This window comes from Bubalus kerabau, chromosome 15 (genome assembly GCF_029407905.1).
Source record: "Bubalus kerabau isolate K-KA32 ecotype Philippines breed swamp buffalo chromosome 15, PCC_UOA_SB_1v2, whole genome shotgun sequence".
Lineage (NCBI taxonomy): Eukaryota > Metazoa > Chordata > Mammalia > Artiodactyla > Bovidae > Bubalus > Bubalus kerabau.
In genome coordinates, this window is record NC_073638.1 from 1,335,155 (window position 1) to 1,343,805 (window position 8,651).

General features: G+C 42.3%; 1 long non-coding RNA gene across 1 annotated transcript; it reads right to left on the bottom strand.

Moving 5' to 3' along the window:
* Positions 1-306: 306 nt before the first annotated feature.
* Positions 307-3,067, bottom strand: LOC129629246 (uncharacterized). The gene is made up of 3 exons (XR_008703102.1): positions 2,975-3,067; positions 2,115-2,251; positions 307-642 (listed from the first exon to the last, which is right to left on the bottom strand). It is a non-coding gene; the product is annotated as an uncharacterized LOC129629246 (long non-coding RNA).
* Between the last annotated feature and the right edge of the window lie 5,584 nt (positions 3,068-8,651).

The window sequence follows — 8,651 nt, forward strand, 5'->3', positions numbered from 1 at the left end:
TCTGGGTTAGGAGTCTGAACATGGCTGAGCTGGGTCCGCTGCAAGGCTGCAATCAAGGTGTGGGTTGCACCTGTGCTGTAATCCGGAGGCTCTACTGCGGAAGGGACCGCTTCCAAGCACCGACCCCCAACCCCACCCTGCCCTGAGTTGTTGACAGGTTTCATTTTCTTGGGATTGTACGACTGCCTTTTCATTGGCTGGAGGCTGCTCACAGGTCCTGGTGTGTGGGTTTCTCTAGTATGACTGCTTACATCGTCAAGCCCATAGTGTTACCGGCCCATGCTCGCTCTGCTCGCCACAGGATAGGTCAATGAATCTGAGAGAGGAGGGGTTGAGGCAAGGAATACGACTTTATTCAGAAAGCCAGCTGACCAAGAAGATGGCAGACTAGCATTTCAAAATAATCATCTAGTCAGGGTCTGGATGCCAGTTTCTTTTACAGGTAAGAGATGAGGGGGAGGTGAGGAAACAAAGTAAAAAAACAAGGACGTTAATCTTGCAAATATCTCCTAGAATGGCAAGCCTCAGGCAAGGGGATGTGTTAGTTTCTTCCTTCCTGCCATCTGCAGGTGGGCAGGGTTCTGAACAAAGGCACTTTAACAGTCAGGCAGAGGCGCAGGGTCCTCTGAAGCAGGCCATTATCTATGATTATAACAAAAGCAATGGAAAACAAGTCAAAGAAACAGTTTCAACATGGAGTCAGAATCAACTTCTCCCTGCACCAACAGCACTGTCTCTCAACTGGAAAGGGCCCAGTCCCTCTTTTAAGGGTTTTGAAATCAGGCCCCTCAGGATACTCTTCCTCTTGATGGACTCATAATGAACTGCTTTACAGCTGAATTTTATCTGCAAAATCCGTTTGCTTTTGCCTTGTTGTCTAGAAGTGAGTCACAGGTACTGCCTCACTCTGGGAGATTACACAGGGCATGAACAGCCGGGAAATCATGGGGCTACCTTAGGGTCTGCCCACAGGAAGTTATCCTGAATCACAGCATCTCTGACTCCGACCCTGTGGTGTAGCCTCCTCCACACCCTTACGAGTCCTCCATCCAGCCTGAGCACAGTTCTTCAGGCTCTTGTCTCTGCTTCCCGGAAGTGCTCTCATGGACTTGCCATGTCTAACACATCTTCCACACCCCTGTCAGTGGATTTCTTGGAAAACCAATCTCTTATGCCAACCCTCCCCACACACCCCCATCACCACTTTTAAATCCTCCATCTCTCCTTGGATTTCAGTATAAGGAGCAAACTTTAGAGGCCCACCTACTGCCCACTGCTTCAGGTTCATCCCCAACATCCCTCCTCTTTTTGATGTGGCTGTTGGGGCCAGTGTGAGAAAAGCAAGAGAGGCTCCATCTTAAAGCCTGTCATCCATCTTAAAGACAAGACATGAACTGGGCATGAACCTTGCCCAAGAGTGAGGAAACTTGCTAATGAAAACTGGGTCTCCTGGAGACTTCCCTCCCTACAGATGACAAATGGAGACTGTAGCTGAGGTCAGGCTGCCCCTGTTAGATTAAGCATGGAGACATCTCCCCTTAACGTATAATGATTGTCCCCCCGCCTTAACCTTAATTGTTTGTTCTCCTAGCACCTATTTCTTTTAAAACTCAGTCACATACAACAAAGAGGTTGCTAACATCTAACCAGTCATGTAGTGGAGGGTATAAAACTCTCAGAAACATCAGGGTCTTTGTTGGGAACTGATTCCCCTTGAACCCACTGGCATAAGAAACAGTACTCCACTGAATTGAGTGACCTCTGAGGTGTGTTTTGTGACTCTGGATCCCACAACATGGCCACATGTATCATTCCTTCAAGTCCTCCCTGCTTTCTCAGGGACTCTTCTCTGTCTCCAGTCCCTCTTAACTTTTATCAAAATCAGCTCCAGGTTGGTGGGACTGCAGAATGGTACAGCCACTATGGAAACCAGTATGGCAGGTTTTCAAAAAAAAAAAAAAAAAATGAAGCATATCATTCCCATATGATCCAGCAATTCCACTTCTGGATATGTATTAGTCCAGGCTCCCATAACAACCCAGAAACTAACCCCATCACCATAAAACCCGAGACTGCCAGCTGCATGGCAGAGCAGTCCTCCTGGGTTTCCTCACCCTGCTGGTCTCTGCCCAGGTGCCCCTTCACAATAATCTCTTGACTTTGTCAGTTCATGTGTTGAAGGAGGGAACAGACAGGATAGGCTCCATCTTGAAAGCAGGACTCCATCTTGGGCTGGACTGTGGACTTTGAGCTATATGCCCAGTATCTGTGGAAATGACACACCAACTGGAAAACCAGATGCACACCCCCACCCCCCACCATGGAAGAGCCCCAGGGCTCAAACCTAGACTTTCCATCACCTAAAAGAATACCCTAATTATCTGTGTAACCAAATAGAATCATAAATTCTATTATGCTTATTAGGGTATGACCACAGGCCTATTAATAACTGTCCACTCTTAACTACCTAAGCTTAAGGCATATGAATCATGGGTTAACTTTTATTCTTTCTTTTCCTTTTTTAACTTTGTATCTTTTTCCTTTGTTCAGACTAGTTTCAGAGAATTTGGGGAGGTGAGTTTGAGCTCATACACTTAGAGTATATAAGTTTTCACATAAACTGGTTGGGGTCCTTGGCTAAGAGGAGACTCTGTCTTGGGCCTGCTGGTATAACAAACCGCACTCCACTATTTGCATTGTCCTTCTGAGTGAGTTTGTTTCCCAGAACGTGTGGCTACAACAGTGTCTCTCAGATAATTTATTTCTGAGAGACATGAATGTTGGACAAGAGCCCACTCTCTGGCCGTGGAAGGGATCACCCTCCCTGCAACAGGGAGAGCTTACATGTCTGAAACAGGGCCCCGGAGTGACACCCAACCTTGTGTGTCAGATGACCGGCAGGACACAGCAGCAGGCTTTGCTAGTGAGAGAAGAGGGAAGTTACCAGTTATAGAGGGAACTGATATCAGGTTACCTGAGAAAATAATTCTGCTCTGAAGATTAGAACCAGCACTGGTGAGGCTCTCTGATTAAGAGTGAAGGTCAGTCAGGTAAGTAGGCTGTGGGTGAAGCAGGGAATGGTCAAACAGGATATATTCAGACAGTAAGAGAACAGCCATCTTGAGTGGCCTGACCATATGTAGGGGTCTAACCTACATCACCTATTTAAACACTGATGCTGAGGAGTAAGACTGTAGCACCTTCTGTGTTTGAGTTGTGCCCAGCCAGGAAGGAGGCTAAGTCTTCTCTTCTTCCCCTATGCCACTACCACTACTACCCAAGCTGAGAGCAGCGCATAAGGATAGATGCTGGATGCAGCTGACTCGGGCCAGCAATTCTGTGTTTCACCTGATAAAACCAAATTGCTATAACTATGTATACCTGTGGTGGATTCATTTTGATATTTGGCAAAACTAATACAATTATGTAAAGTTTAAAAATAAAATAAAATTTAAAAAAAAAAATAAATAAATCTAATGACAGTGAAAAAAAAAAAAAAAAAACCAAATTGCTGTAACTAGACAGAATGGAGAATTCATTGATTTGAATCCTACCTCTTTCCCTGTCAGATAATATCAGTGTTCCGGTTCCCTTCTTGAAAGTGAGATGAGAGACTTCCCTGGTGCAGTGGTTAAGAATCCACTAGGCAGTGCAGGGGACTCAGATTTGATACCTGTTTGGAGAACTAAGGCCCCATATGCCACGGAGCAACTAAACCTGTGTAGGGGAAATTCTGAAGCCCAACGGCTCTGGAGCCTGTGGTACCACAATTGGAGAGTCCATGTGCTGCAACAAAAAATCCCAAGTTCCACAACTAAGACCCAATGGAGCCAAATAAATAAGTGTGTATACATACATATATATATATATATATATATATATATATATTTTTTTTTTTTAATGAGATGAAAAAAGAAAAGGAACAAATAAGTGCTCCTTTGTGGTTCTCTAGAGACTGTAGACTCCTCAGGGAAAGCATAAGCAAGTCAAATCCTGTAAATGAAGGAAAACCAAGATCCATTTCCCAAGAGGCCTGTTTCAGTGCTTCAGTGTGTCTTTTCTCAGACAAAAGAAAAGAAAAACCAGAGAAACCAAAATGCTATCAAAAATCACTTCCAAATCCCCAGAGACACAATTCTCACTAGTCAGGAAGTGAAGAATCAGATAGAGCCTGAGCCTCTATGGAAAATTCAGAGACATGAAAGGAAATGTTCTCATGGTAATTTCAGAAGTAAAGAGACTCAGAGATTTTAACATTCATGCATTGGTTCATTTTGAATATCAAACTTGTCTGTTGCAAAGGAAGTATTGTTAAGCACAGAGGCCCTTGAGGCTCTTTCCCATCTTTCAAAGTACTTAATAAATTATCACCCTTGAGATCAGGGAGGCTACATTTTTTAAGAAATAAGAAAAGAAATTGCCCCAAACTATGGCTGCTGCAAATGGGAACCGAAAAAAAGAGTAAACATTAGACAGAATAAGGGTGGTCTAGAGGGCTGCCCAACAGAATATGATGGCAGCCACATAAATTTACAACTTTCTAATAGCGGCATAAAAACAGTAAAATGAAACAGGAGAAATCAATGTTAAAAATAATTTTATAAACATGCTTGGAGACTAATGGAACCAGGCAAGAGGTTAGAGGGTGAGCACTGTTATGCTCTATTCTTGACAGTCAATGTCTTGTGGTTGCCCCTGTTCTAGCTCCCATTTTCAATGGAAGAAAGAGTCTTTACTTACAAAATAAAAACTAATGATCCAAACAATAAATTCAAGATAGTGGTTTAAGTCTCTATTGCTTCATTACTAATAAATGGATATATATAATTACTAGTAACCACATTAACACTGTACATTTTCAACTATGCATTAGGAATATTATACTCTTAAGAGTTATGGGCCTGCCACTATTGCTCGTACTTTCATCCAGACCCAGTTTTAATAAACATGCAGAGTAAACTCTTTGACTAAGAGGAACTGGGGGAAATTACAAGGATACATGCAGTTTCCACTGAAAATATAGGTTAATAAAGTGATTGCTTAGAAATGCAGGCAGCTGCTCCACATCTATCACAATGCTGCTTCAGAACAGAGGTACAAAAGTCACACACAAAAAGGTTAAAATTAGGACCACTATTCAGTTATAAAAGGCTTAATTGCAAATTCTGGTCCTTTCGGGTAGAGAATAATGTAAAAATGTGGGAAAAGAGTACTGACAGATGTCCTCTGGAGCAGTTAAGTTTTCTTGGCCATTTACTGACAGTGATGGCGTAGAAGAGCATACATAGGTGGTATAGACGATGAAAATGCTCTTAGGCAGAATGGTTTCTGATTCACATTAATGAGCATACCTGCACAGCTCCCTGGGGAAAAGGAGTTTATGAACAGCAGAGCTAATACAATGTAAACTCAAAAGTCAATGCCCTGAAGTTTAGCATAGCCCTCTGCTTTTGAAAACTGTTGGCCAAAGAATCCTTCCAAACATGGTATAATTAACAGCCAAGCATATTCCACTAGGGCATGTTAAAATGTTAATATTAGAAATCCAAACATCACAGATTTCTCCAGGAACTCATACTTCTAAACCTTTAAGTCAGAATAGATATGTTAAGGTTAGAATTTTCAGATTTTGTCTCCTTTGGTGATGGTATGCCACACCATAGATTAAAATGTTTTTCTCCCAGGGATAAGTATTCTGGCAATAATACCATCAGTCCTTAAGCAACAGTAATGTTTTCACCCTTACCTTAAAACCACCTATCACTGGTAATTTTAAAAGATTCATATTAAAATAACCTTCACATAGACTTACTTCACTAGCTTGTTTTTACGGTTCAGCATCTTCTCCCTCCCATGGTATATAAGATAATGCTAAAATACTTTCATTGACTGTTTGGAGTTTTACAAAAGGCCGCTTGCTTTCTAATCTATGCATCTTTGGGATTGTAGATGAAATTTTATTCTTTGCTGTAAAAAGGAACTGCTGTAAGAGTTAGAAACTCTGCACCTGTGTACATATATATTTTGGCAATAAAGCAGCATGGGCTGAGAATGCAAAAAATAATAATAATAATAATAATTTTAGCTAACCCAACGTATTCAAATTCTCATTATTTCCATATGTAATCAATAAAAGAAATACAAAGATATTGCATATTTTCTGGACTCCAGCCCATTTCATTTCCGACTGGCATCACTCAAGGTGCTCAGAAGTCACATCAGTGGTTACCATATTGGTCAGAGCAGGTCAAAACAACATTCCCCCACATCTGTTGCAGGAAGGGGGACCCTTTCCCAGGTCTGAGACTAGGCTCTTGTCTAACATTCAGAAAAGAATTATCCAAGGAGACATACATGCTGACAAAGCAGGAGACTTTATTGGGAAAGGGCACCCAGGCAGAGAGCAGCAGGGTAAGGGAACCCAGGAGGACTGCTCTGCCACGTGGCTTGCAGTCTCGGGTTTATGGTGATGGGATTAGTTGCAGGGTTGTCTTTGGCCAATCATTCTGACTCAGTGTCCTTCCTGGTGGCGCACACCTTTTTCAGCCAAGATGGATGTCAGTGAGGATTCTGGGAGGTGGCATCCCCTTTTGACCTTTCCTGAACTCTTCTGGTTGGTGGTGGCTTATTAGTTCCAATTCTTTACCAGGACCTCCTGCCATAAACAACTCATGCAAATGATTACCATGGTGCCTGGCCAGGGCAGGTGGTTTCAGTCAGTGTTTCCCCTAACATGTCCACTCACACTTGATGACATGAACTTTAATGTCTTATGTCATTGCCAATGTCTTTATTTTGGCCTCAGGATCTTAAAGTCCAACTCTTTTCTGAAATATTATCTGTCTGGTTCATCATAAAGAACTGGGTGCACATTCTCTGTTCTCTGAAACACAACAGGTCTATGAGTACATACCATTTGCTCACCAGGAGATGCACATTAAATACCTCCTACCTTTGCAGCAGCTTGTTTTTTTAATGTTAAATTGCTTTTTGCTTTATCTTTTTATTTAGTCAATTTTTCTTGGGGTATAGTTGATTTACAAGATTCTGTAAGTTTCTGCTATACAGCAAAGTGAATCAGCTCAGTTCAGTTCAGTCACTCAGTCGTGTCCAATTCTTTGAGACCCCATGAATTGCAGCATGCCAGGCCTCTCTGTCCATCACCAATTCCCAGAGTTCACTCAGACTCACATCCATCGAGTCCGTGATGCCATCCAGCCATCTCATCCTCTGTCATCCCCTTCTCCTCCTGCCCCCAATCTCTCCCAGCATCATGGTCTTTTCCAATAAGTCAACTCTTTGCATGAGGTGGCCAAAGTACTGGAGTTTCAGCTTTAGCATCATTCCTTCCAAAGAACACCCAGGACTGATCTCCTTTAGAATGGACTGGTTGGATCTTCTTGCAGTCCAAGGGACTCTCAAGAGTCTTCTCCAACACCACACTTCAAAAGCATCAATTCTTCGGCACTCAGCTTTCTTCACAGTCCAACTCTCACATCCATACATGACCACTGGAAAAACCACAGCCTTGACTAGACGGACCTTTGTTGGCAAAATAATGTCTCTGCTTTTCAATATGCTATCTACGTTGGTCAAAACTTTCCTTCCAAGGAGTAAGCATCTTTTAATTTCATGGCTGCAGTCACCATCTGCAGTAATTTTAGAGCCCCAAAAAATAGAGTCTGACACTGTTTCCACTGTTTCCCCATCTATTTCCCATGAAGTGATGGGACCATTGATCTTAGTTTTCTGAATGTTGAGCTTTAAGCCAACTTTTTCACTCTCCACTTTCACTTTCATCAAGAGGCTTTTGAGTTCCTCTTCATTTTCTGCCATAAGGGTGGTGTCATCTACATATCTGAGGTTATTGATATTTCTCCTGGCAATCTTGATTCCAGCTTGTGCTTCTTTCAGCCCAGCGTTTCTCATGATGTACTCTGCATAGAAGTTAAATAAGCAGGGTGACAATATACAGCCTTGACGTACTCCTTGTCCTATTTGGAACCAGTCTGTTGTTCCATGTCCAGTTCTAACTCTTGCTTTCTGACCTGCATATAGGTTTCTCAAGAGGCAGGTCAGGTGGTCTGGTATTCCCATTTCTTTCAGAATTTTCCACAGTTTATTGTGATCCACACAGTCAAAAGCTTTGGCATAGTCAATAAAGCAGAAATAGATGTTTTTCTGGAACTCTCTTGCTTTTTTGATGATCCAGAGGATGCTGGCAATTTGATCTCTGATGAATCAGTTATACATATACATATATACTATTTGGAAATAGAATCTTTAAAAAGAGGATATATGCAGCAACTTTAATCTGGAGTAAGAGTGGTGACTGCTCCCCCAACCTGAATGCACTCTTGCCTTAATTGTTGTTCTGTTTATTGTTTACTACTTGTCTTTGTTCTCCTTAAACAGGGTGAAGTCTCTGCTAAATTCACGCATCTTGTTTTAGCGTCTTCATAGTGAAACAGAGCAGGACCCTATGGGTTCCTCCCAGGAAAAACCCTTCTGTGTCTCTCACTTCTTGTTTGTAGGAAATAGGCTTCATTCAGCCTCCTTGACTTTCTCTGAGTCCGAAGGACAGATTCAAACAGTTGTTAACCAGGGAAGAGAGGAAATGCAGAAACAAAGGAGGACAGTCAGTAGTGCAG